We start from the raw sequence: 27,573 nt of genomic DNA, 5'->3' as shown, positions 1-27,573 counted from the left end.
CTGTTTGGTAGCACTGTTATAGAATGTTTAGGATGTGAAGGCTTGCTGGAGGAAGGATTCCTGAGGGGCCCACTTCCTGTCCTTTCTCTGCTTCCTGTGTGTGGACGAGAATGTCATCAGCCAGCCTCTAGTTTCTGCCACTGTGCTGTCCTTGCCTGTTGCCACAAAAATCCCCACAGTGGTGGAATCTAACCTTCAGGAAGTCATAAGAAACCCTTTCTTCCTATATTGCTTTTGTCAGTGTGTTTTATCACAGCAACAGAGAAGGAACTAAACCAGAAAGTGCTGTTCATTTCTTGACAGCCCCAACCACTAACACACACTGTGGTTATCAATTTGATGGGATCTAGAATCACTGGGGAGACATGCTTCTGGACACATCTGTAAGGAGCTGTCTAGATTAGGTCATATACTCTGGGCATGTCTGGGCAGAACTATCTAGATTAGGTTAAACTGTTAGCACATCTGCACAGGGTTATTGTGAGGGTAATTAAGATGAAAAGATCCACCCACTGCAGGCTTCACCCTTCTGTCCACTGAGATCCCAAAGGGATAAAAGACTGAAGTAAGCCATGCACAGGCATTCACAGATACATTGAGGGTGCTGCCTTAAGCTCTTGCCAGCATGACATTGTCACCATGATGAACTATAACCTGAAGCATGCAGAGAAATAGACTCTTTCTTCCTTGTGTTGCTTTGCTCAGAACATTTTAATCATAGCTAAAAGAAAAGTGGTTGCTATATCCTCTGACCCAGTGCCTTCCACTTTTCTGGAAGCAAGATCTTGTAAGACCAGTCAGTGGTCACCACTTCAAAATCCAGTTCTAATAAAGAATGAAGAAAAGACTCTTGAATTGCAAGCCAGGTCATTTCAGAACATAAATGAGAAAATCTAGATTCATATTTCCATCCCTCACCCTTGCACACACACATGCTAACTCAATACCCTCCCTCATCCTTGTACACATATCCTGACTCACCAGTCTCCTTCATCCATGCACATACATCCTGATGAGAATGTTGACTCTTTGGAACAGGAGGATGAAGAGAACTACAGGATCCCACAGACAGCATATCTCCCAATCCTTTCCCACAAATCCAAGATGGTAAATGGTAAGTGCCAATGGGTAAAACAAGCCCATCCCTCGTCTTGCTCACACCTCCTTCTAAAGCTCCTATTCCTTCCCTCGAGTGGGCTGCTGCCCCAGCTGTCACTTGTTCGTGAGTGCCTTCTTGCCAGTGCTGACTAAGGCCCACGGACATCCAGAAGTTACTGAACCACACAGGTCCAGGAAAGTATAAGCCTTGTAATTTGAAGATTCCGGGATCCTTTGCAAAGTTTCCCCTGCACACATAACAGCTTCCAAGGGAGCTTGGAGCACCGCCAGCACTGAATGAACTGGCAGCAGTCCCCAACACCTGTTATGTCCTGAATTTAGAGGTGATGCTTGCTATAGAACATGGAGTTTTGCTGGAACCATTATACTGATATCCAACTAGGAGGAAGGCTATTAGAGAGATGCCATGCTGAGCTGTGAAAGTAGGGAGTCATGCTGGGTTAGAGTGAAAAATCCTTCTGGAAAGAAGCAAAAGTTAGTTTCCCTAGAAAAGCACTTGTTGTCTTCCCAATGATTGGGACTAATTCCGAGAGACTCTATCAAGTAGATAAGACTTTGGCAAATAACAGAGGGAGGTTATTTGGCAAATAAAAGAGGAAGGTGGACCATTCTCTACACAAGTTCATCTGGGGCAGAGAGTTCACTAATTAGCCAACCAAAAGACCGTAACTATGTTGCTTAAACTCTCTTTGTGGATGACATTTTCCCCCCAGGAGTTTGGGTTAAGATTATTACAGAGGTTCCTTCCAGCTCTCAAAATATGTGACTCTCGAACTGGGAAAAAGACTTTCAAGTTCAGAGTCCAAGGATTAGACATTAAAGACCGAGGAGCAAATGTCCTGTCATTGTCAGCCGACGCTTCCCACCTGACAAAGAACAGAAAATTCTATGCACTCGCTTGGCCTGATGCCGACTAAGTGCCCGCACTCTCCCACCTCAGCCTTGGATGATGCCATACAGATCAGCTATCCCATGCATTCCAAGACCTCTCAGTCTGCAGTAAAAAGTACTGCCTAAGTGGCCTTTGTAACATTATCCAGTGCTGTTCCTAGTGCCCTGTCTGGTTCAGCTGCTGACCCAGCTCAGGATAAGAACGTTACAACTAGATATTTTGTCTAACTCCTGTTGAGTCCTTATAAAGAAGAACAAATGCCAGATGTTGACTTGTGGATTTCATGGGAAACCGAATGGGAAGGAAACAGAATGTGGCAAGCTTCACTGTAAGACTTAATTCTTAAAAACAAAACAAAACAAAAAACCACCCTCTAAAAAGGCCAGAAATAACATATTTTCAAATCTAACAAAGCTGAATATCTCTCAAACACATGCAAAAAGTCTGTCATGAGTCATTCCAAGTCAAGTAAAATGCAAACACTCTTTATAAATAGTTCCCATGCCTCCAATTCCCTCAGTAAATACCATGTTAACATATCAAAGATATTCAGTCAGAACATTATCAACCTCAGGAAACACTAACTAATGGGTTACTTCATAATGTCAGGCTAGCTCTCCCATGAGCACTGAGCACTTATGGGGCACACTGACCGTACCATCCCTTGATGGAGTCAGCTTATCTTCTTCCTACCTCTTCATCACATAAGACAGCGACCTGCACATCCTGTGATGTTCCTCCTGCACCAGCTTTCAGCAAGGGAATTCTGTAGCTTGTGCCTACTGAGCAACCCAGTCCCCCACTCTCCATTTGGTTACCATGGCCTTAAGTCAGGTGTACCTTACCTGTGTCCCATGATCCTCCTGTATTTCACAGCAACATTGAAAGAGACTAACGTATTTGTAAACCACAGTGTCATACTGCAATGTCAAAAGGCACCCTGCCATAGATGCAGCCTTCATCATTCACCAGACATATGCCAGATCTCCCAGACTTCAATGTCTTCAATGAACTCATCCATCTCTGAAACTTACCTTTTACAAATTCAAGTTTGACAAACCATTCTCAATCCTACCCACTCAATTGCTTATAGGATAACCTCAGCCTTCAGCCTGGTGATCTCCCTCATGTCTGTGCTGCAGTTTTATGAAAGTGCTTGCAGCGTTCTAGCTATGACACTTGAGACTTCCTGTCTCAACAAGCCAAGTCATCCCACTTCACATCCAGAGGAGCTCTCTCTGCCTATCTCCATCCTATTCCTTCTTTCTCTCTTCTCAGTCCCCTCCTGCTCCCCTCCTTCTCTCTCCTATCCATGCCCCCACCCCCTCCCCTAGTCATCCCTCTGCGAGAACTACTTCCTCACCAGCAAAGTCATTTCTGCATGAAGGAGACCTTTCTCAACTACCATCCTCTTGCTTAACTTGAATTTGTTCCCCCGACTTTGGTTGAATGTGATTCCCTTGGAGAGACTTTCCCTAAGGCCATTGATCTCAAGAAGTAAATCTTGTATTTCTTATGCATGCCTTCTGTCGCATTCACCACAGTGATGGTTATGACTTTATGAGTGTGGCTATTGCTTCAGAGCTCTTCATAGTCAAGGCACACTCATCTCTCTGAAGGAGAAATGGCTCAGATTCATGTTTATCCCCAGAGGTTAACACAGTTAGCACTTAATAAACATTTTTTTAAAGATTTTATTTTATTTACATATATGTGAGAAGGTAGCACATTGCTTATAGGATTAACTCAAAATTCAGCAAAGAGCAAAAGAAGGCATCAGATTCCCTGGTGTTTGTGAACCACCCAGCATGAGTGTCAGGAACTGATTGTCAGTTCTTTGCAAGAGTAACATGGGCTTTTGACCACTGGGCCATCACTCTACCCCAATTCAGTTTTTAAAAGCACCATGTGATAGCACCAGCCTCCTCTCTTTCTTTATCAAAAGACTTTAGATGGTTTCTACCATTAAGATCAAAGGGGCCGCCATATTCCTTGCAGCTCATGGGGGCTGTGTGCTGACATAAATCTGAGCACCCATGAGACCTAGTACAGCTCCAGAGTGTTCAGACATGTAGATCTTTTGAGTATAACAAAAGAGGTACAGAAGGAGGCCTATGAATTTATAGGTGTCAGGTGTGAAGGCTCAAAATAACGGGAACGAGATAATTTTGTACATTTGTAATTTAGAGGACTTTCCAACATAAACCATAAGCATGAACCTACTGTGTGTGTTTATTCATAGGTAATTTCTAGCTGGAACAAGAGAAAAAGGACACACATATGTCACACTATTTTTAGGTACTCTCCCTCTGGTCTCTCCTCAGAATCCAGCACCATGCCTACAGTTATAGGCATTTGATAAAAGCTAGATGAGCATGTGAATAAACAGGTTAATAAATAAATAAGTAATGAAAACTGAATGTTTCTCCCCATCAAAGGATTTACCAGGTAGAGAAAGAAACAGAAAGCAGATCAAAAATTTTAAATCTCTACAAGCAACTTCTTTTTTAGGTTAAGCCCAATTAAATTGCCTTTGTTGTAGGGCAAGTCTTGTCTGATGCTAATGTGTGGCAGAGCATATGCACACATTTTCCCACTCTGTTTATTTATAATTTTATTTGCAGGGGTCCTTGCAGCCTTAATGGGCTTCGGTAGTTTATTTTAGGCATATTTAGCACAGCCCAATTCAGTGAAATGTATTCTAGTGATAATTAGCTCAATCCCGAGTGTACAATGAAGTATACATAAATTTCTTTGAGGAACAAAGTAAGCTAAATACAAATTGGATGTGACTACATTGAAACTCTTTGCAAAGTCCATAAAGACTGGTTCTATATATTTACTGAGAGAAACTAATTTATGATAAGAGCCTGGGGAAGTATCTAGTGATAGAGGTATACTGTCGCTCATAAGCACTTCTGGTTCCAGCCTTCTGGGTAGATAACAGCTATTGCGTTCCTTCCCTTGAGGTAACAAGCATGTATGCATAGCATTCCAGGTTCTCCTAATGCTTCTCGGTGAGCATGAAGACCTCCATGCCTCCTGTATTTATTCACTTGAATAAGACCCTTTGTAAAGCAAGTAGCAGGGGTATAACTACCAGGTTGAGCATGTGCCCTGGGTTGTCAGGTACTCTTCTGTCGAAAGTCTACTGCCCTGGACTAACTACCGGATTTCACTATTAAATTATATTTTATGTAAGTATCGCCCCATCAGAAATACCCTGATTTAGATCATAGACCTCTGATCTGCTAAAATCCTCTTCATGTCGTCTAAGGCACCAGAGCAGAGGCACAAGAAAGCTTTTCCCCTATGGATGTTATTTTCGCCTCTGAAGAGAAAGGACTGTGTGTGGCTTGTCCCTGAGGCCTAGAAATCCCAAGGGGAAAGGTAACATTTAGGTCTCGAGAACCTAATGCTGACTGGTATCTGTGAGGAATGAAGAGAAACCAACCCAAGACCCGTGATCGCACTGTTTAGAAAACCCCTTCCAACCTTTCCACTTACTTCCAATCTCTGGAGTCTCAGGCTGGGGAGAGGGAACAGGAAAGAACCTTGGTCTGTTTGAAGCCCCAGGATTAATGTTGGTTGAACATTTCTAGTCCATACCGGTCTTGAACCCATCTCAGAATTCTCACTGGAGACCAGGGAGAAAACCTGATAAAGGTCAGCTCTCTTCAGAGCAGAGGAGGGGAGCACGGAGCGCAGTAGATAAAGACAGATTTCTGGGATTAACAAGGAGAAGATGCATTAATAAGGGTCCTGTCTCCCAGCCCCAGCTCGCACACAAAACTGAAAACAGTCAGAAGGGCATGTTGCAGTTAAGGGCCTAAAAGGACACATGAGATGACTCAAAAGGAAAGGGTGCTCGCCCACAAGACTGATGACCTGAATTCAATCCCTGGTACCCACATGATGAAAGAAGAGAAGCAGCTCTCATAAATTATCTTCTGATCTCCACTGGCATGTGTGTGCATGAACATACATACACACCAGATAGATAGATAGATAGATAGATAGATAGATAGATAGATAGATAGATACTTAGATACATAGATTAGATAGATAGATAGATAGATAGATAGATAGATGATAGATAGATAGATACTTAGATATATAGACTATAGATAGACAGACAGATAGGCAGAGAGACAGACATTACTTGAATTTGTTTTGTAAAAAAGAAAAAACTTAAAGAGACATAATGGATCGAGTAGAATCCATATCCAAAAAACAGTTTGGGGAAATCCGCATATTTTTGACAGTTTTATGAAATTATTACTTACTTCTTAGATAAAAATAATGCTAATATGTGGGGGGATGGTGTGTGTGTGGGGGGGTCACTTTTGGAGGAAAGTATATAGAAATAGAGTGAAGTATAATGATTTCCTTAAAGCCTACTTGTAATGGTTTGTATATTCTTGGACCAAGGAGTGGCACCATTTGGAGGTATGGCCTTATTGGAATAGGTGTGACCTGGTTGGAGTAGGTGTGTCACTGTGGGTGTGGGCATAAGATCCTCACCCTAGTTGCCTGGAAGTCAGTCTTCCACTAGCAACCTTTTGGAGGAAGACGTAGAACTCTCAGCTCTGCCTGTGCTATGCCTGCCTGGATACTGCCATGCTCCCGCCTTCATGATAATGGACTGAACCTCTGAACCTGTAAGCCAGCCCCAATTAAATGTTGTTTTTATAAGACTTGCCTTGGTCATGGTGTCTGTTCACAGCAGTAGAACTCTAACTAAGACACTACTCAAGTGAATCTAGTGTTCTAGAAATTGAATTTGAAAATTTGTAGGTAAATCTTACTTAAATACAAGCTTAAATGTATGTATATATGTACATATATGTGTGTGCATGTATCTGAAAGGAGTCAAAAACAACTGTAGCAAAATGCAGGGACTGTCAATCGTTCTGTCAACTTCTCTGTAGATGAACATTTAATATACGAAGAAATTGAATATAATAAATAACAAATTTTCTTTCACATGTGTACTAAATATTTTGCACAATACCAAGTATTCTTCTTTGAAGCTCTAAGGGGAAACAATGTCCACAGACCTCCAGTTGGGAGGATTGTCATTACACTCCCAGGAGACCCAACTTTCTGACAGGAAATAGGAGCCACTGGGCAGTGAGTGTCATTAGGAAGACATTCAGAGAAGAATGAATACAAATGAGGGAGTTGGAGTCGCCCAGTGGTCCCAGCCCAGTCCTGTCACCTCTTTCTCCAGCTCCCTTATCCATTCTGTGAGTGTGATGTTGCCATACCTCCATCCACTTGTCCTAACAGTAACCAGCCAATTTTCTATCAGATGGGGCCAACATTAGGTATAAATGGGGGCTGCCCTTGGTCATACTGTTCATACATCACAAGAGAAAGACAAACATGTAAATAAAAGACAGACACTGTTAACCAGAAAATAAAATAATACAAAACAACTGTTAACAAAAAATTGTTTGGAATTAAAGAAATGCTAAAGACATTCCTTTGGAAGAATTGGGAAGGCTTCATGGAGAAAAGAGAATTTCATTTGGGCTTAAAATAGCAATGTCCTATGTGGAAATAAGAGGCAGGATCATTCTAGTTATTAGGAATTGGGTGAGCAAAGATCCAAAAAGAGAAGCAAGGGCTGTGGGGGGAGTAGAAAAATGTACCATTGCCCATCCCAAGATGAGGCCATAGGAACTATGGGGAAATGAGTCTGGAGAGAAAATCTTCTTAAAGGCAGCAAAAGGATTGCTGAGGCCTTAGACATGTCTATAGGTATGAAGAGTCAGCCATCTTTTACAGAGGGCTTCCTACCTCAAGAACAGTCAGAAGTACAAATCCATATCACAAGCCCATGGACATCAGCTGCACACACCAAAAGCAACTGTCACAGACAAAGATGTCACTAGCTATTAAAAATGACCTTTGTTTTCTCTTGTGAATTTTCTGTTTTATGTGCTGGGTCAAGTGTTAATTCTGTCAATTTTGCTTCATAAACCTTTTCATAGCCCAAATGCCAGAGCATTGCATCACAGAAACAAGAATGAGAGTTAAAAGGCTCAGAATTGTCTAAGCCGGAGAATGAGAAATAGAAATACCATTTGAGATGAAGGAGCAGCAGGTGACTGCATGGAGATGCAATCAGCTTCCTCTGAGGATGGGCAGTGACATTCCCAAGGCACAGTGCGCTTCAAATTCAGGTCTTTCTCTTGTATACAAAGAAGCCTGAGACAATCACATGGTTAATAGGCTCTATCCGCTTTTCCCTAAAGGTTGACTTGTAGGTATCTATTGGTTTACGAAGTGAATTTGGGAGGAAATGATGTTCTAGCATTCACAATCTTATCCCAGATATTTGACTAAACAGGGTTTCCTGCTTCATAGAAGAATAAGTCATTCTAGAGGGAACTATTAATATCAGGTCTTTCCAGAAAAGATATACAACAATGAGGAAGCAATCTCATTTCCAAAGGAGAATAGCCCACCAGGAAACCAGTGTTCTGGTCTCTAAACACAAAACCAGCCGCTTTTGTAAACAGAAACTACCACTCCCTTTGCATGGAGGGTGTTCCCTCCTCTTCCAAACAAATTCACTGGTCAGTTAAGGTCAGGAAGGAGTTGGAGCAGCCTGATACCCATTAAGTTGTTGACTTCTCAGCTCATGGAGCTTCATATCCACAAAAGACATCCAGGAATTATATCCAGGCCAAGTATCAGGGAGTCAACTCTCCGAGGTTTCCATGTGAAGCATGTTGCTGTTGCTGCTAATTTCTTCACTTAAGAAGCAGCTGCTGCTAACATTCCCTCTCAAAAACCCAATTCTTAAACCCTCTGGGCATCTGGCAAGCTTATGTTCAAGCGACTCCCTGTTATCTAAGTGATCATCATTTGATCCCCCAAGCCACAACATCAGGTAAGTGGCTTCTGCCACCCAATGGAAGTGATCCATGAGTCTGCAGCAGGTCCTGAAGACCAGAGTAAGCTGTAAGGCCATCTATCTATCTGTTGATCCTACATTGCTCTCTTTCAAGTCATGCCTGGAACTTCAATATGATATAAATGTAACCAAGTGACAGCAGAGGTAAAGGATTCAGATGCTGCACTACTTACTTATTATGCTGTGACAAGATATCTGGTCTCAATCAGTGTGAGAGCAGAAGGGTTTATTTTGGGATACAGCTCCAGGATACAATCCATCATGGTGGGTGGTCATGGTGGCAGGAACTTGGCAACACTGCCTTTTCAGTCAGGAAGTGGGGAGATGAACGCTGGTGCTCAGATTAGTTCTCTTCTCTTCAGTCCGAGAACCCAGCCCACTGAATGGCACGGTCCACATTTAGGGAAGGCCATTCTCACTCTAAATAATCCCTCAGGACACTGCCCAGAGATTTGTCTCTAAGGAGATTCTGGATTCCACTAAGTTGACTGTCATGATCAACCTCCACAGCTATGTTTCACGGATGCTCTTCAGTGTATCTGGAAGCAGGTTGTACATTATCCACTCACTACCTCATGTAGTGATATTAAGTACCTCATGTCTTTGAGGCAAATGACAGAGAGGGTTCGGGGTAGTGAGGTCACAGTTCTTTTTTTTTTTTTTTTTTTTTTGGTTTTTCGAGACAGGGTTTCTCTGTGCAGCCCTGGCTGTCCTGGAACTCACTTTGTAGACCAGGCTGGCCTCGAACTCAGAAATCTGCCTGCCTCTGCCTCCCGAGTGCTGGGATTAAAGGCGTGCGCCACCACGCCCGGCTAAGGTCACAGTTCTTAAGGTAAAACAAGATTGCTGCTGACAAATGAAGGCACAACAAAGAATGTCTGGAATCCAGAGGATTCTCTAGGCTGCTGTGTGTTTCTTCCATGTGTAGTGGTAAAGTTGGTAGAATGTGACTAAAGATACAAACTCTTTAGCAATGAAGGCTTGTATGAAAAAAAAAATCTTGCCAAAAACGAAACACATACACCCACACACACAGAGATATGTGTGACACACACAAACACACATATATATCACATATATTTTATATTATATTATATTATATTATATTATATTATATTATATTATATTATACATGGTCATTGATATGCACCCGATTTTTATCTATATACCATACCTACATCCATGATGACTTTGTCATCTATTACAGAAGTAGGAACCATATCAGCTACAGTGTTTCTTCCTTTTACAGAACATATATACTTATGTCTTCAGTTGAGGCTGTAGGCTTGGTATAGCACTAGCAAGACCCTGGTTTGATTCCCAATACTCGGGAGGGAAAACACTAGAAATCACCTTTTCCTTTTCTTCTCCCAGTGTATCACATAAAGACTATTAGTTCATAGTTAAATTTACAATTTAGACTTTCATTAAAACCTAAGTGGAGTAGTAGAGCATAGACTAATTTGTGAGAGGAACCACCACCAGAAACTGGATGCATGGACTGGTGGGTTGGTGCCATCTTCATTGGGCAGTAGCCCTCCTCTGTACAAGGATTCTGCTGGGTGCCTCCTGGCAGAAGCATTAGCTCATCTTTGCTGTTTCGTCAAGTTTGCATTTGACTGAAGGCTGTGCATGGATGCAGAAGACACAAAGGGGCAATGGACAGGGCCTTGGGTCTACCAAGACCACAAAGCTGGCTTGTATGTGGGGTCCTTGGATCCTACCTGGTACATTAGCTGTGATAGAACTGAACTGTGAACCAACAGAAAGCAGGGATTGCCCTGGACTTGTGTGTCACCTATATTAGCCAGCCCAGGATTAATTCAGAGTAGGCACATGAGTTTACCATTTTGTTTCATTCTTTTATTGTGTAAAAAGAATAAACACACAACATAAAATGTACCCTCTTAACCATTTGTTTTGCATTTGTGTATATGTGTGTGTGTACACGTACTTGCATGTACAAGTACATGCTCCATATAATATATGTAGACAACAGAAGACAGCTTGCAGGAGTCAGTTCTCTTCTTCCATGTGAGTTTGGGGAAATGAACTCATGTTCTCAGGCCTGGCGGCAAGTGCCTGTACCCACTAAGCCATCTTGCCAGCCCTGTCTCAACCATCCTTAAGTGCACAGCCCAGTAACTTTCTGTATGTTCACTTCTGTATGCATCCCCGGAACTTCCTGCTACCACAAATCCAAATGTCTATGCTCACAAAGCAACACCTCCCCTCTCTGTCCCTGGGGACTCTCATTCTGTGCTCCATCTTGCGAAAGTGACTACAGTAGACAAAACAGGTTCAAGTTAAAATACAAACAAGCCAGCAAATTAAAAAAACCCTCATATACTTAAAAATCTTGGAGCTAAGAAAATCTTAAAAGCAATCTACTCTGAGGCCTGGCATGGATCCCTACTTTTTCATCTTTAATTCAGTAACCTTTACTTCTTGGTACCATGCGTTCTGCTGGCAGAGATCTAAGGGCTGCTGGGAAGGCATGCCATGGATGGCTGCTTCCTGTAATAACAAGCTCTTCCCTACATTAGCCAATCGCCAACCATCTATCTTTCACTTAGGTGCAACTTCCAGATCAGAACACACTCCCTCCATCACCCCCAGTTCATGTGTTGTGCTTAGGCTAAAAGCACATTTTTTTTTCCCTTGTACTTTACACTGCAGTTAACAGGAAGATTCATGAAGACAAACTCAAAACTCAAACAGGATATCAGCTTCAAATAACATCTAGCACCCAGGGACAGCAGACCACAAAGCCAGAGGTCTCCCAGACTAGTGTAGATGACAGAAATCAGGAAGTAACTAAGTCCTGGTTTGCTGAGTGTGCTCTCTCTTGATCAATTGTGCTTTAAAAAGTCAGTCTTCCTCCACCTGTTCAGGGACTTCTGACAGTGTTCGATTAGGTAGCTCCACATCTCTTAATAAATCAAAAGGCTCTTTCCAGGGAACTCACAGTATTTATCAAAATTGTAAGATGACAATTGTTCCTTATGAAACCTCATCCCCCAAAGCCCAGGGATATGAAGTGATTGCTGAAGTTACAGGGGCCGGGTGCTGTCTTGGTGGTGTGACCTCTGTAGCACCATGCACCACTGTCCCTTCCTTAACTAACTGCATGTATGATTTACATGAGAAATTCATACTGTCACTGTACAAACATACCTCTGCCACCAAAGTGACAGACCATCACAGCATGTCTCTGGTAGAAGGTCAGAGACAGCACCAGTCTTGCAGGGGAACCAGTGTGCATGAAGCCACAGTCTGTGTCCATTATATATGCTACAAGCCTTGAGCATCTCTTCAACACTATAGTGGTTAAACACACTAAGTATCTTTGATATATGGAAACCACTTCATGTCACTTTAATAGAGACATGTAAAACCAAGTAAAGATCAGGGAGTGATAATTTATGAATATGCAAATATTGCAACTAAACACATGGAAAATATCTATCTAGCTCATAATTAAAGAACACAAGATACTTTTGTGGCCTTAGGCTTGAACAGAAGAGGAAATACACACATATGGAGGTGTATGTTGATGCAGACTTTCACAGGATAAAAACTGCCCCCAAAAGACAAAAACCTTAAAAGGGGGTCTATATTTTGGTCACAGATCTTTACTTCCTAACATGTAACTTACAAAAATAATTTTAATGAGCACACAAAAATGTGTATTTGGAATCATTTCTAACCATCAAAATTGGGAACACTGAAACACTGGCACATGTTAAGTAAATTATCGATAGAACTCAGTGAGAACTGTATGTAATGTCAACAAGGCAAAATATTACACAGCAATTACTATGTGCCAGGCTATATTTTAAGCAAACTCATTTATTCTTTACTCTTATTCTATGAAGTAGTAGTATTATCTTTAACAGAGAAAAGGGGGGAGGTGTGATGCAGAGAAGTTAAATAACTAGCACAAGGCAAAGAAAGTGGTGATGAGCCAGGATTCATTCAGACTTGAGCATTCTGACTTCCCAGTGTTCATTCCTAACCACTGTTATCTTAAGCATGGAAAGAAACTTAGTTATATGGAAGGACACTTAGTTATATGGAAGGACACTTAGTTATATTGAAGGACACTTAGTTATATGGAAGGACACTTAGTTATATGGAAGGACACTTAGTCATATTGAAGGATACTTAGTTATATGGAAGGATACTTTACTTAGTTAAATGTAGCAGACTTTTGGTCATTTTATAGGTCCCTATTTCTACCACCCTTCTCCACCCGAATCCCTTCCAACCACCCCCCCCCCCCCCAAACACTGGGTAGGAGAGAAAGAAGACAAGAGGGGAAAGTAGGCACCAATATTATTAGACTGCTTCCTTCTGAGTAGGAGCATCGAGCTCCTTGGGGCATATTTGATCTTCATCATTAGGATATTCAATTCCTTCTTATCTCTTTATGCACAACCACTTAACAAACCAAAACCAACAGCAACTAACCACCAAACAGCCATCCAGCCTCTTCTATCAGGGCTCTAGCATCTATACATCTTCTGAAAAGTCCCCAGACTCCAAAACAGCATATATTTGCCAAAATTATCTGCAGCTGGCAAATCACAGCCCTGCTAGAGCATGAGGCAAATCATAGTCACCTGCTACAGACAATCTGAAGCAGTCCCATATCCTACACCTGGGATTAAAACAAAACCACATACCTATAAAATTCTGAGTTTAAAGAAATCAAAATGCTCACTGCAGTTACATGTTAAAATCTCAAGGTTTTGGGGCGGGGGGGAGATGGCTCAATGAGTAAACTGCACAAAGATGAGAATATGAGTTCTAATCCACAGCACGCACATACAAGCTGGGTACATAAGCCTAACCCCAGTGCTTGGGTGTGGGGAGACAAGTGGCTCTCCAGGCTTAATAGCCAGCCAGTCAGGTAAAAATAGTGAGCTCCAGGTTAAGGAAGAGATACTGTCTGAAACAATGAGATGGGAAGCTGTTATGGATAGCCCTAAGGCTAATTATATTTGATGTTAATTCCGTTCTCCTGTGAGTGGCTGCAAAACAAGGACTGAGTCAGCACTCAGGTGATTTCCTATAAACCTGCTTCCCACCTCAATTTGTAAAATAAAGGAGAGCTGATGATTGAGCAGATAAAAGAGAAGGTGGAGCAAAAGGTGGGGGAGAGAAGGAGAAAATGGAAGAGGGAGAGGATGCAGAGAAGGAGGAAGAATGAGAAAAGCAGAGCAGAAGCACATGGCCTGGAGAAACTGCAAGTTCTAAGGGGTCTCATAAGCTGTGGAAGATGGTAGCATAGCGGTAAATCTGCCCAATCTAGGTGCATAGCATGTAATCATATTAACTGTGTTGTGTTTTCATTCCCGGGGCAAACATGGGATGGAGAGATTTACTGCAAAATGAGCCTAAACCCAATGCTTGGGCGTGGGGAGACAAGTGGCTCTCCAGGCTTAATAGCCAGCCAGTCAGGTAAAAATAGTGAGCTCCAGGTTCAGGAAGAGATACTGTCTGAGAAAATGAGATGGGAAGCAATAGAGAAAGACACCAGACATTGACAGTCAGACTCCACACAAGCATGCACACACATAGAGATTAATTTAAACATTTTAAAACTTCAAAACATAAATCTATAGTATTTTTAAATAAAGCTACCAAACTATACTAAACAGATGTTGAATATATTTAGCACAACATAGACAAGTAAATATGTATATATTATATGTTAATTATAATTATAATGCATGTGGTATATATACTAATGCAGTTAATATATGTAATTACATATAATTTATCTATATTATATATAAGTATATATAATATAAAATGTATAAATGTTATATATTATCTAACATATAAGTAAATGTAATATGTAATAGATAATATAATATAATATATGATATATGATTGATATATGATATATGATATCATATTAATTATTATTACTATGATATGACAGCATATTATTGTACCAATATGTTGATATATTAATTTATATTTATTTGCTTATTAATATATGTGAATATATTATACATAATATATTATATCAAATATATTAATAATAACATATTGTATATGATATAATATAGTATAATATATAATAATATATTAATTGATTGTATATAACATATATACATATATGTAAATACATGCATATATATGAATATATACATATGTGTGTACATATATACATGTGTATACTATATACATGTATATAATTTGTAGTATTTATAAATTACTATATACTATATATTATATATGTTGAAATAGAAACTTCAAATTCTTTGAAAAGTAAGTTATATCAAATAATGTTTTGCTGGGGAATACAGGTGGAAGAATGTTTTGCTGGAGCAGTCACGGGAAAGATAAGAGTTTTTTTGAAGTAGACACGGGTGAAAGGACTTTGGATATAGCAAACACATGAAAGAGGGCTTGATGAAGGAGTATAAACATGATCTCACAGACAGTGGGAGATGAGCACTGAGCATTGGTTTGGTTTGCTCTGCCTCACTATTTTTCATTAAGGACATGTTATATACTGGTTTGCCTTATATTGGTTGAGCTCAGCTTGTGGCAATGCTGCCTCAGAAACCTTGCCTCAGGCTGGTTGGGGAGCTTTGTGGTTTCTTTAGGATTGAACTATAGCTGCTGGCTTGTGCCTGCTGTCTGCTTGCCTAGAGGACTGGTCTGAAGCTGCTAAATTGTATTTGGTGTTTGCTACAGGATTGAACTGCTGCCAAAGAAGATGGAGCTCACCCCCAAGGAACTATTAATAAACAGGTCCACTTCACTTACATCATAATAACTTTTCTCTCCTACTACCTCTATTGGGTGATGCGCTAGAGGACAGGCTGGACACTTATTAAAGTAGGTTGTAAAAATTTATGCCTACAATATGTATATATTATACATTTTTACAGGCATGTTAGAATATTGACAGTTGTTATATAGGTGCAGGAACTAAGGGACTTTTGTTTCACCTCTTCTATTTTTCCAATTTTACCTTCTATAATTAGCATATATTATATTTATCATAGCAAATGCAAGAACGCTCTTACTATCGCCATAAGTGTTCCCAACAGCTCACTGCCTTCAGCCTAGAACTTCGGAGATAAGAGTTCTCAGCCTGGCCATTTGAGGACAAACTGAAGAGCTTAGTCTGTGTGTCTCAGCTCTTATCTAAGACACGGGGTTTTCTGAAAAGAAAGAGCACAGGATGCTGATGGAAACTCACAGCATTTTATAAATAAAAACCTCACATCAATGAAAGATTTTTATTAGTTCAATACCTATGATTTCAATGTGCATGCCACATGCCTAGATAAGGCACCTGTATTTCCTCGCTTCACCCGTAGGTCACCTGAGTTTAAAGTCTGCAGACATTTAAACCTTGGAGTCTAAAATCTCTGCTTGGTAAAGATAGTGCCGCTTATTAGAGGGACAAACAACTCACACGGATGTCGTATGGGTTTTGCCTCGCTGTTACTAATTGACTCTGAAGTTCTTCCATGGCAATGTACAACTGGATCAACTTTCATATTAATATTGCTTTGAGGGAAAAAACAAAAAACAAAAAACGAGCAAACAAAACAACAAGAACCCCAGGAAAAAAAACCAGAAAACCAAAAAATAAAAAAAACAAAAACAAAACAAAACAACAACAACAAAAGATGGGACAGAAATAAAAGCAGCTCCTTCCCACAGATTCTTCCCATACCAGAAGAAAAAAAAAGAACAATTATGAAGGATCAGCAGGATCCTATACATACACACATATATACACACGTGCACACACACATACATATGTTTGTAGTTTTAATGTCTAATCAAGATGAAAAATGTGCATCACCCAAGGCTTTACCCAGATTCCACAGTCTATAAGAAACTGACTGCCATCAGGACCACACCCATCAGCAATTTCACTTTACCTGGCACTTAGTGGTCTTGATTGTCCCTCATGGCAACCATGGGCTAGGATGCCTTGAGTGGAAAGGTTCCTGATGCTATAGATTAATCCAGAGTAGCATCTGGACACATCTTGGTGGCCATTAGTTAGTGACTAATTCCATAAACTTCTCACAACTCGCTTAGCAATGTGTCAGAGACTCCCCAGAACTGTCAGCTCCAGTAAGTAGAACTCCAAGATGGCGTCCAAGATCTGCACATTGTATAATGACACCCTTTAGAAGTAGGTGGTGGTTGTGAAACTGTGGGGATGGTGACTTCCTCACTGAGTATTCAGCGTGTGACCAGTGGCCATGGGCTAGCCATCTCATCCCAGCTGACCAGGAATCACACCCCCTGCTGGTCTGAAAGACAGTCAGTGTCTGTGCCACAAACTGTCCTGGTAACTGTGGGTGCCAGTGGATAAAAAGGGGACCCCACCACAACCAGCAAGAAACAGAAACCTCAGCATTCCAACTTGAAGCAATGGAACCTGCCAGACAGCCCTGAGCTGCCAAGTATCCTGAGAGTCCACTGAGACTCGCAGCCCAGTTGTCACCTTGATTTCAGGCCTTTGAAACCTTGACAGAGGAGCTGGATTCCTTAGCTGACCTGTGCTGGACTCTGAACCCCTACAGACTGTGTGGTCACCAATCTGTGCTTCCCAGACTCAAGGCATGAGTTGCAATAATTTACTATACAGAAAGATAAACTGATGCAAAACAGGTACAGCAGCTCACATCTGTAGTGCATTACCAGGGAGACCGAGATAAGAGGATAGTGATTTTGATGGCAGCTTGGGATACAGAGAGAGATATTGTCTCAACAAACAAAAAAGGAATGCAATGGCTAGTGTCACATGCTGCTGATGCTATCATACTCTCTGTCTTCAGATGGGAAGAAGGCATTCATCCAGAGCAATTCACTCTGGAAAAGCCTAAAGAAGAGGAGTCAGAAGCTAACAAATTATACTCATTTTTCTTTGTATTTTACATCACTGTGATAGAGTCCAGGAAGTAGTAATAGAGGACAAAGACTGATGCTGGGCAGTTTCATTTGACTCTCTGTTCTTCTGTTGCCCCCACATGGGCCCAGGACAGAAAGTCAGCCTCTGCCTGAGATCCTTCACATCCTACGTGGACGACCTCAGTGCTTTTACATAAACCTCTCCACAGCCTGCTCCAGATGAGCTTTCCTGTCACGGGAATCAATGGCACTACCTAAATACATTAGGAGAGTCACACAGCTAAGATTCTCCCAGGTTCCACAGCAGTGATGTTGCCCTATCCCAGAGAATTGGAATTCTGAGCTTAGCACAGTGGAATCCTGCTCTCCAGTTGCTTCCTGGGGGAGAGCAAAGGATACCGATCAGCATGAATGATTTGCTTGCACATTCCAGAAAGACTGTAATCACTTTTTTTTGCAAATAAAACCTTGGTGCAAATAGTTTGCTGGGTTTGAGGTAAGAATTCATACACAAGTGGGTCCTGCCGCTATGGCATGTGGCTTGCGTCATTGTCTGTAGCATGGATAATCTGACATGTGGCTTGCTGTCAGGTGTGTCAACTGTTAGAGGTCCTTCTTCCAGGTGGACTTGTCATTGTGACAACCAAAAGCAGCTCACCAAACAGTCCTGAGCAATTGCCAGGGGGGCAAGAGCATTGGCAATGTCTCCTATAGGGCTCCCAGCTATGCACAGTACAGGAGGGCTGCCCACTTACCCCCTTCATAACATAGAAACAGACTCAGGAAACAACATGTCACAACCCAGGATTACTACCAGACCAGAGAAATGCTTGTGTCAGGGCTACTGTTCTGTCCTGGCATGCTTTGGTTCCTGGACACTGTGACTTTGTGAGAATCTAGGAATAAAGGGTCTATTTGCCTAGATTTGTTTGGTGTCTCACTACAGATGCATTTGACCAAGGCCAACTTGGTTATCCCTCACCCAGTCTCCTAATGTCTCAATTCTGTTTTTAAAGACTAGCTCTTATTGCTAGAGGTAATAACAACTGAAGTGTAAAACCCTAGCCGGGTGTGGGCCAGCACTTGGGAAGCAGAGGTGAGTTCAAAGCATGACTGGTCTACAACGTGAGTTCCAGGTTAGTCAGGACTGTAGTCTGTTTCTATGTTATGAAGGGGGGTAAGTGGGCAGCCCTCCTGCACTGTGCATAGCTGGGAGCCCTACAGGAGACATTGCCAATGCTCTTGCCCCACTGGCAATTGCTCAGGACTGTTTGGTGAGCTGCTTTTGGTTGTCACAATGACAAGTCCACCTGGAAGAAGGACCTCTAACAGTTGACACACCTGACAGCAAGCCACATGTCAGTGAGACCCTGTCTCCAAACAAACAAACAATGGTCAGCCAATTTTCCCCTTTCTCATCAGCACAGTGCAGGACATACACATGGCCAATCTCTTCTTTCTATCTTTTTCTTATTTCCGAAGCTCAATCCTCCCAACAACAATTTTTGATAAAGGAAATGAAAAGCCACTGCTAAAAGCACTTTATCTGATCTCCTGTTCACGCAAAGGTACATTGGTTTATTTCAGGGTCTACTTTAATTCACTGGGAAGATGTCCAAAAAAGATGCCAGAGGAGGCAAAGACAGAAGACATGATGCTCAAACCTAGGGAGAAATAAAAAGTCAGAAGGAGCATGCTACAGACCTTAGGATGTACCAGCAGACCATGTATGGCCCAGAGCCACTGGTGGTGATGACCTTTGACCCAAGCTAGTTGTGACAAGGATTGAAGACACCTTGGCAGAGGCAGGAGGGGCTCAAAGATAAAATCAGAATGAGAACTACTTTCTGAAAATTGTCAGCCTCCCTTTCCTGTGAGTTCAGAGTGGTCCCTTGCTGCCTTAGAAGCTCCCAAGGAATCTAGAGCAGCACCAGAAGGGAATGCAGTGCCTCCCCCGCCCCACCCTATCCCTCCCCCATCCCCCATTCTCACCCTCTTGCATTTCTGTAGATCACATACCAGAGGGAGCTGGTGTCTGATCCTGTTGGGTACCTCAGGATCTCAGTTGGGTACCAGAAAACATGCTGAAACCTCAGTAAAACAAAGCTAGAGGCAACTTGCTGATCTCAGAGCAAAGAATTAGAGAAGAGAAGGCAAAATCGTGAGCAGGGGCAGGAGGGCGTGTTTTGGATGATGGGAAGGAGCCTGAAAAATCCAGACAAACACATGGGAGACCCAGAGAGTACAAAGCCATCCTACCTCAATGACCCCAAAATGAAACTCTCTGGTTCCCTTCATCCTTGCATATGGAGGACAAGATGCAAGGGAGGCAGAAGATAGTGGAGGGGACACAGACCCGGCCAACTGTGTGTGCTCCAGCCACACGCACACCACAAGCAAAATGAAGAAAGCATCCCCCACTCCAAACAACCTCACCTCACACCAGGGAGTTGCACTGGTCAACCCCTCTTGTTCTAACCTTATCCTTACACCACACAGCAAAGTGCATTTAAAATGTAGCAGATGTGCAGCTTGGTTTGCATGTGGGTCCTGAACAACTGGAGCCAGGGCTATCCCAAAAGCTGTTGCGTGTATGTGGGGAATGTTCTACTAGCTGGGTGCCTTGTCTGGCCTCAGTGGAAGAGGAAGCACCTAGACTTGCAGAGACTTGAAGTGATGGGAGGGATGATACCCAGGGGGTCCCCATGGGCTCAAAGGAAAGGGGGAGGGGGAGGATTGTGGAAGGGGTGACTAAGAGGAGGGCAGTGAGTGGGATATAAAGTGAATAAGTAAAAAAATTTTAAAAGTTACTTCCCAGTATGACCCATAGGTGTTCTTCAGCCGCCACCACCCCCCCTTTTTAAAAAAAAGATTTACTTATGTGCTGTACTTATTTATTATGTCTAAGTATGTGTGCCTGCATGAGTTCATATGGACCACGTGCAGCTAGGTACCTGTAAAGGCCAGATTGGGGGTGGGGGGTCTGATCTCCTGGAGTTGGAATTACAAGTGGTTGTGAGCTGCTGGATGTGGTTGTGAGAACCAAACCCAGGTCCTCTGCAAGAACAATAAAGATTCTTTAACACTGAGCCATCTACCTCCCCAACCACTAGATGCTCCCATTTTGAGATACTATTTCTATAAGTGTAAACGGTGGAATATTTTTAGAGCATCCAGGGTTGGGAGTTGGAGTTCTTCTGCTCCGAGACATTTGACACTCCTTCTGCACCTTTCTGACACTGTTCCCATAGAATTGACCGTGGTCTTGCCCCCACCCCAGCAACATGTGTCTGTGTTCTTGTTTCCAGATGAAAGCCTGTCACAAACTGAAACTCTGAATGGGAACAAAATCCTCTTAAAATCAAAGTTGTGGATCTGGAGTTTGGAAGATAGGAAGGAGGAGAGAAGAGAAGCCGATGAAACGGAAAGCTTGAGGAATGTCCTGAGGTGTGAGATGCAGGTGAGCTGTCCAGAGCAGGCTGGAGCTGGAGGAGGGGGAAGAGATAACACACTGCCTGTTTCTCTTTGCTTCCCCGACTCCATCTTAAAAGGCCATGCCCAAAAGAAGGCAGGCAGTGGCTCCTGAGCTCCAGGACTCTGCTTGTAAGTGTAAATGGGGAAGAAAAGGAATCCAAGATCTGTTCAGATTCTGGCTGGCCTCACAGGACTGACACCAAATGCTGCCAGACTCTCTGAGCACCTACACTGGGGATTTCAATGTATTTTCCCTTGCAGCCATTTCTAGCCTCATTATAAGAAGAATACGGCAATGCTAGGGAAAATCACTACATGTATTAAAATAATACTAGACTTATTTCTTTAAAATAAGTAAAGAAAACTGTATTTCATTCTGTTAAAAGACTGAAGGAGAATTTAAGAAGAATGGATTTATTCTTATAAAGGGCTGGAAGAAGTAGGCATTTATTCAATTAAACAGATAGAAACCTTGGTCCTCAGTGGGGCTTGAAAGACACAGGATTTGGATCAGAGGGAGGATACTTGGAAACCGAAGCTCCTCCAGCTTGAGGCTTGAGAGAAACAATAGCTGCAGGTGCTTTGGGAAAAGCTCCTGCTGGTTCCACACAGAGATGGCAATGAAGGCAGTGACAGTGTGGCCTTGTTAGGTGGAGTGGACACTTCTACAAGCTCACAAGGAAAGTCATGAGTCTTCAGAGGGGACACAGATGGAGAGAAGCTCAATGTTTGCACAAAGCCCTGGGTTTGGGTCCCAAGCACTGAAAAAATGAAGAGAGGAAATTCAGAGGAGGGAGGGAGGGAGGGAGGGAGGGAGGGAGGGAGGGAGGGAGGGAGGGAGGGGAGAGATATCCAAAAACTGAACTAGAACAACTTAAGGGCATCATCAGGGTTAGTGATTAGCTCTGGGCAGGTCTATATGGGCTGCCCACATGGGCCAACATTGCTATGTGTAGTTTTGTGAGCTCAGGCTAAACATCAGTAGAATAGGGACGCTGACAGAAGAGAGAGGGAACATTCTGTAAGAATTAAGTGTGGCAGTACATCACACGGTAGGAAATTTGAGGCAGTGTCCCTTAACTAGACAACAGCTCTACAGAGAGAGAGAGAGAGAGAGAGAGAGAGAGAGAGAGAGAGAGAGAGAGAGAGAGAGAGAGAATATGAATGAGAAGAAAGAGAACGCTGTGGCTCAAAGGTCAGCAGCTGCTCTGTGTTAGATTCAACCTTATCTGTGTCTGAACTCAGAGCTTTCTGCCATAATGGATCATGGGTCAGCCCACTACTAAAGAGAATCGAATTGGTTTCATCTCCTTTCACTTAGCATGGCTGTAGGAGATGACAGGGTCATAAAGCAATGGTCAAGAGGTTGAGAACTGCCTGTTCAAAGGTCTCCTAAAGCATAATACGGTGTTCTAGCCCATTAACTGAAGACAGTGAGTTCAAACCATAGCTTGATGTCTCATGTGGCTTTGTGAACACATTTGACCTCATAGGAGTGCTCAGGCCTTGAACAGATGCTGGCACTATTATATGCCCACTTTACTTGTGCAACTGATAAGTGGAGAAAGAAAGGAAGGGAAGGGAAGAGGAGGGGAGGGGAGGGGAGAGAAAGGAGGAAGGAAAGGGAAAAGAAGGGAAGGGAATGAGATGGAAATGGAAAGGAGAGGAGGGGAAAGGAGGGAAGGGGAGGAGTGGGGAAGGGAGAAGAGGGAAGAGGAGGAGTGGGTAAGGAAAGGAAGGGGAGAGGAGGGGAGAGAAGGAGTGGGAAGGGAGGGGAAGGGAGAGAAGGGGAGAGAAGGAGGGAAAATGGAAGGAAGACAGGAAGGGAGGGAGGGAGGGAAGAAGGGAGGAAGGAAGGAAGGAAGGAAGAAAGGAAGACATACCTTCACTAAGGTGAAAGCGAGCTTTCTTTCCCAGTGTTTGCTCCAGTTTAAGCCGCATGTTCCCTGCCCTATCCTCTTATAAGCTATAAGAACTAAACAAGAGTAGCTTGAGGCCCAACTCATTCTGCAAGGTGGAGAGACCTAACACGCACCATGGTTTCTATATCATATATGTACTTGAATTTATCTCGTAGTATGCACTTTGAATGTTAACACAGACATGTCCAGTCTGCTGTTCATTCCACAAATTAGACAATAGTAGAAAGCTCAGCGATGAGGTCCAGGTTTCTCCAGAGCTGAGTGAACCCCAGAGAAGAGTGACTTCCCAGAGTTTCCACAGGGGCTTCGAGCTACAGGGGCTCCACGCTGCAGCTGCACTGAACAGCAGCCATGGCCAAGTGCTGGGCTAACCCTCTGGACTGTGACTAACACACAGACAGACTGTTCTATTTCTATCTCATCTTCATTTATATATACAGTCACACATGATACAAAACATTAGTGCAGACAGAGAGCATTTACCACAGGACATGTCATCGACCCTCATGATAAGAACAGTTACAACAGGCTGCTCACGGAGTTCACTCATTCAGCAATCCTCTGTGGTAAAGCTCTGCCTGTCTTTCTGTAGAAACACCATTGTCAATACACTTAAGATTAAAATTCAAATCCAAGTCTGCCTTTAGAACCCAGAGCAGAGCTATGCTATTCCCACAGTACTGCTGTTCTCCCGCCCCTCTCTTCACCTCCCCTTCCTCCACCTCCCCTCCTCTTCCCTACTCTCCTCTCCCCTCCCTCCACCTCCCCTCCTCTTCCTTCCTCTCCTCTCTCCTCTCTCCTCTCCCCTCTCCCCTCTCCCCTCTCCCCTCTTCTCTCCTCTCCTCTCCCTCCCCCTCTCTTCTCCTCTGCCTACCCCCAACACACACCCCACCCTGTTCTTTTCTGGTTTCAGAGGATATGAAAACAAGCTGCTTCTAAGAGACTTAAGAGTAAATTGTCTTTTAATTATCATTTTTAAAATCTCTGCTTAGTGCCAAGGTTGGCCTCTGAAGAAAGGGGAAATCTACAACAGAGAATACTTCCAGCTCCAGTAACAAATGTGTCTGTGATTTCAAGAGGAGGCCTGGGTTCAAGAGGTGAACTAGAACTTAATCATATTTAAGATTTGTAGACTCTGCCCACTTGAGGACATGCTACTATTTTTACATTTACTTAAGATTTATTCCTGCCTGCCTCTGAGACTATTTGAGCAGCTTATAGATTAGAATTCATAAGGCATGTAAGGATCATAATGTGCAGAAATTCCTAGGGGGGAGGAAAACAGATGGGATAAAGCTTTTATAGTACTCAGTTCTGAGACAGAACACTGACCAAAGATTCCCAGCTAAGAAAAAATAGTAATAATTTGTTAGTTAATAACAGCATCGGGCTTTAGGCTATTCAGAGAATCTGTTCTTTATTGACAAAATAATCAAGCTGGGGGTTAGAGGGATGGGTGAGTAGATCAGAAAGGCATCAACTGCACACGGACATGGTTCGGATCCCAGTATCTCTGGAAAGAGCTGACTATGGCCCTACTATATGAGCGCTGCACAGACACATGAGGTCGCTGGATTGCTGGGTGCCTGCCTGACCAGAGAAGTATAAGCTCCAGGATCAGGCAAAGATTGCCTCAAAGGATGAAGGCAAAGAGGACCAGATGAGAACACCCAACACTTCTTCTGGCCTCTACACAAACAGACACACACATACACATATATCATACATAAATTAACAAAAATCAAACTAATATTAAGGTTTTACCAAACGTACCAAACATCTAACTCTTGTCTCTCTCCTCCTCCATAAAATCAGACAATTCAGCAAAGTAGCCATTCTGTCAGGAGAGAAGCTGGGCTGTGCTCTCCTCACAGCAGAGCTAACTCCGCTGCGCTGCTCTGCATACCTCTGAGCGACTCTCATGTCCCTGGCTACTGTTGGCCCTTGGAAACGCTCTCTCAGAGCTCAGGTGCACATCCTCCTCCACTTAGAACAGAAGAAAAGGAAATGATCCAAGGGCCACTTGGCGGGATGACAGAGCTTCTCTATACCAGAGTGGGAGATTTTAAAAATAACTGCTTATTGCCACCTACTTGAAAGTGAGCTGAATCTCTGTGTGTAAAGTGTGTGCATGTATGCACATGGTGTACATACATAGTCCATGCATATATATATATGCATGAGGGGTGTGTGTATAATGCATGTATATGGGGAGCATTCATGGTATATGCATGGTACATATGTGTGTGTTATGATTGCATGGTACATGTATAGTGTGTTTGTGTGTGGTACATGTGTGTATATATTGTGGGGGGTGTATGTGTTGTGTTGATATATGTGTGTATAGGGTGTATATATGGTAGTGTACATAGTTCATGTGTGTGGTATATATGTATGCATGTTCAGTGTGTATATACTGTGTGTGCATGGTGCATGTATATGTAAGGCATATGTATGTGTATGGTATATGTGTATGTATGTTTGTGTGTGCACACACAGTGTATATATGTACAGGGTATGTGTGTGTGTGTGATAAATCTCATTAAGGGTCTTGAACTTATTTGTGGATTTTGCTCCTTCATTTGCCTGTTTTTATTATTTGGAGAATAATTATAAATATGTACACACACATGTGAATACATATATGCCCATATATGCTAATACCCATATGCATACACATTCGCTCATGCACATGCACACACACTCAAACACGCATGTGTTCACACATACACATCACATGTACACACACACACACACACACACACACAAATACACACTTGCACATTCTTTCTCCTTTAGGCAGTAGCTTCAGTAAGGCCTCTCTGAGGAGAGGAGCTTTGTCTTCACTAAGTCATTTGTCAACACAGCAGCCCCAACATAATTTCTCTTTTTAAAGAATGATGTTTGTCTTAGTCAGGGTTTCTATTCCTGCACAAACATCATGACCAAGAAGCAAGTTGGGGAGGAAAGGGTTTATTCAGCTTACACTTCCATACTGCTGTTTATCACCAAGGAAGTCAGGACTGGAACTCAAGCAGGTCAGGAAGCAGGAGCTGATGCAGAGGCCATGGAGGGATGTTCTTTACTGGCTTGCTTCCCCTGGCTTGCTCAGCCTGCTCTCTTATAGAACCAAGACTACCAGCCCAGAGATGGTCCCATCCACAAGGGGCCTTTCCCCCTTGATCACTAATTGAGAAAATGCCTTACAGTTGGATCTCATGGAGGCATTTCCTCAACTGAAGCTCCTTTCTCTGTGATAACTCCAGCTGTGTCAAGTTGACACAAAACTAGCCAGTACAATTGACCCCTTGTCAACTTGACACACAAACACATCACTAGTAAGCCTCAACCCTTACAATCTTATTCATTCCCAAGATCTAAATAACTTTAAAAGTCCCACAGTCTTTACATATTCTTAAAATTTCAATCTCTTTAAAATATCCATCTCTTTTAAAATCCAAAGTCTTTTTACAATTAAGTCTCTTAACTGTGGGCTCCACTAAAACAGTTTCTTCCTTCAAGAGGGAAAATATCAGGGCACAGTCACAATCAAAAGCAAAAGTCAATCTCCAACCGTCCAATGTCTGGGATTCAACTCACGATCTTCTGGGCTCCTCCAAGGGCTTGGGTCACTTCTCCAGCCATGCCCTTTGTAGCACACGCGTCATCCTCTAGGCTCCAGATGCCTGTACTCCACTGCTGCTGCTGCTCTTGGTGGTCATCTCATGGTACTGGCATCTCCAAAACACTGCATGACCCCTTCAGTCCTGGGCCTTCAATTGCAACTGAGGCTGCACCTTCACCAATGGCCTTCCATAGCCTCTCACAGTGCCGAGCCTCAGCTGCTTTTCGTGGCCCCTTCATGCCTTCAAAACCAGTACCACCTGGGTGACCCTTACATATTACCAAGTCCCGCTGCAGCAGGAGTACAACCTTGGCCATCTCTGGAACACAGCCTCTTTGTGCTTTCAGAAAACACTTCCCAGAAGATGTCACCTCAATGATGCTGGTCTCTTCTTAATCACCACTAATTTCTTAGCTCCAGCTAACCAGCATCAATAGTCCCAGTAATGCAAAGTTTTTGCTTTGGAAGTTCTGGTATCTTGTTAATCACAGCTGATTCTTTAGCCCCAGCTAACCAGAACCACAGAATAATCAAACTCCAAAATAGCAATGGCCCTGAAAAGAGTCTTTAATTTTCCCTCCGAAATTTCACAAGCCAGACCTCCATCTTCTGCACTGTTCTCAACATTATCTTCCAAGCTCCTACACAACATCTGACAGAGCTCTTAACAACAAATGGATTTTGAAGCCCAAAGTTCCAAAGTCCTTCC

The 27,573-nt window shown here is 42.7% G+C and overlaps 1 protein-coding gene across 8 annotated transcripts in view; it reads right to left on the bottom strand.

Moving 5' to 3' along the window:
* Positions 1-27,573, bottom strand: part of Ncald (neurocalcin delta) — a 432,610-nt gene that overhangs the window by 320,909 nt on the left and 84,128 nt on the right. Inside the window, exon 1 of one of the 8 annotated variants that reach the window (XM_029469812.2) lies at positions 982-1,000. The exons of the other annotated variants lie outside the window; for them this stretch is intronic. The gene's annotated coding sequence lies outside the window, so the exon portion shown is untranslated. Of the gene's footprint in view, positions 1-981; positions 1,001-27,573 lie in introns of those variants that run through there. 8 annotated transcript variants of the gene reach the window in all.

Source organism: Mus caroli, unplaced genomic scaffold (genome assembly GCF_978045245.1).
Source record: "Mus caroli unplaced genomic scaffold, Mus_caroli_1 scaffold_16, whole genome shotgun sequence".
NCBI lineage: Eukaryota > Metazoa > Chordata > Mammalia > Rodentia > Muridae > Mus > Mus caroli.
The sequence above is the reverse complement of the archived record's forward strand: the minus strand, read 5'-3'. Positions and strand labels throughout refer to the sequence as shown.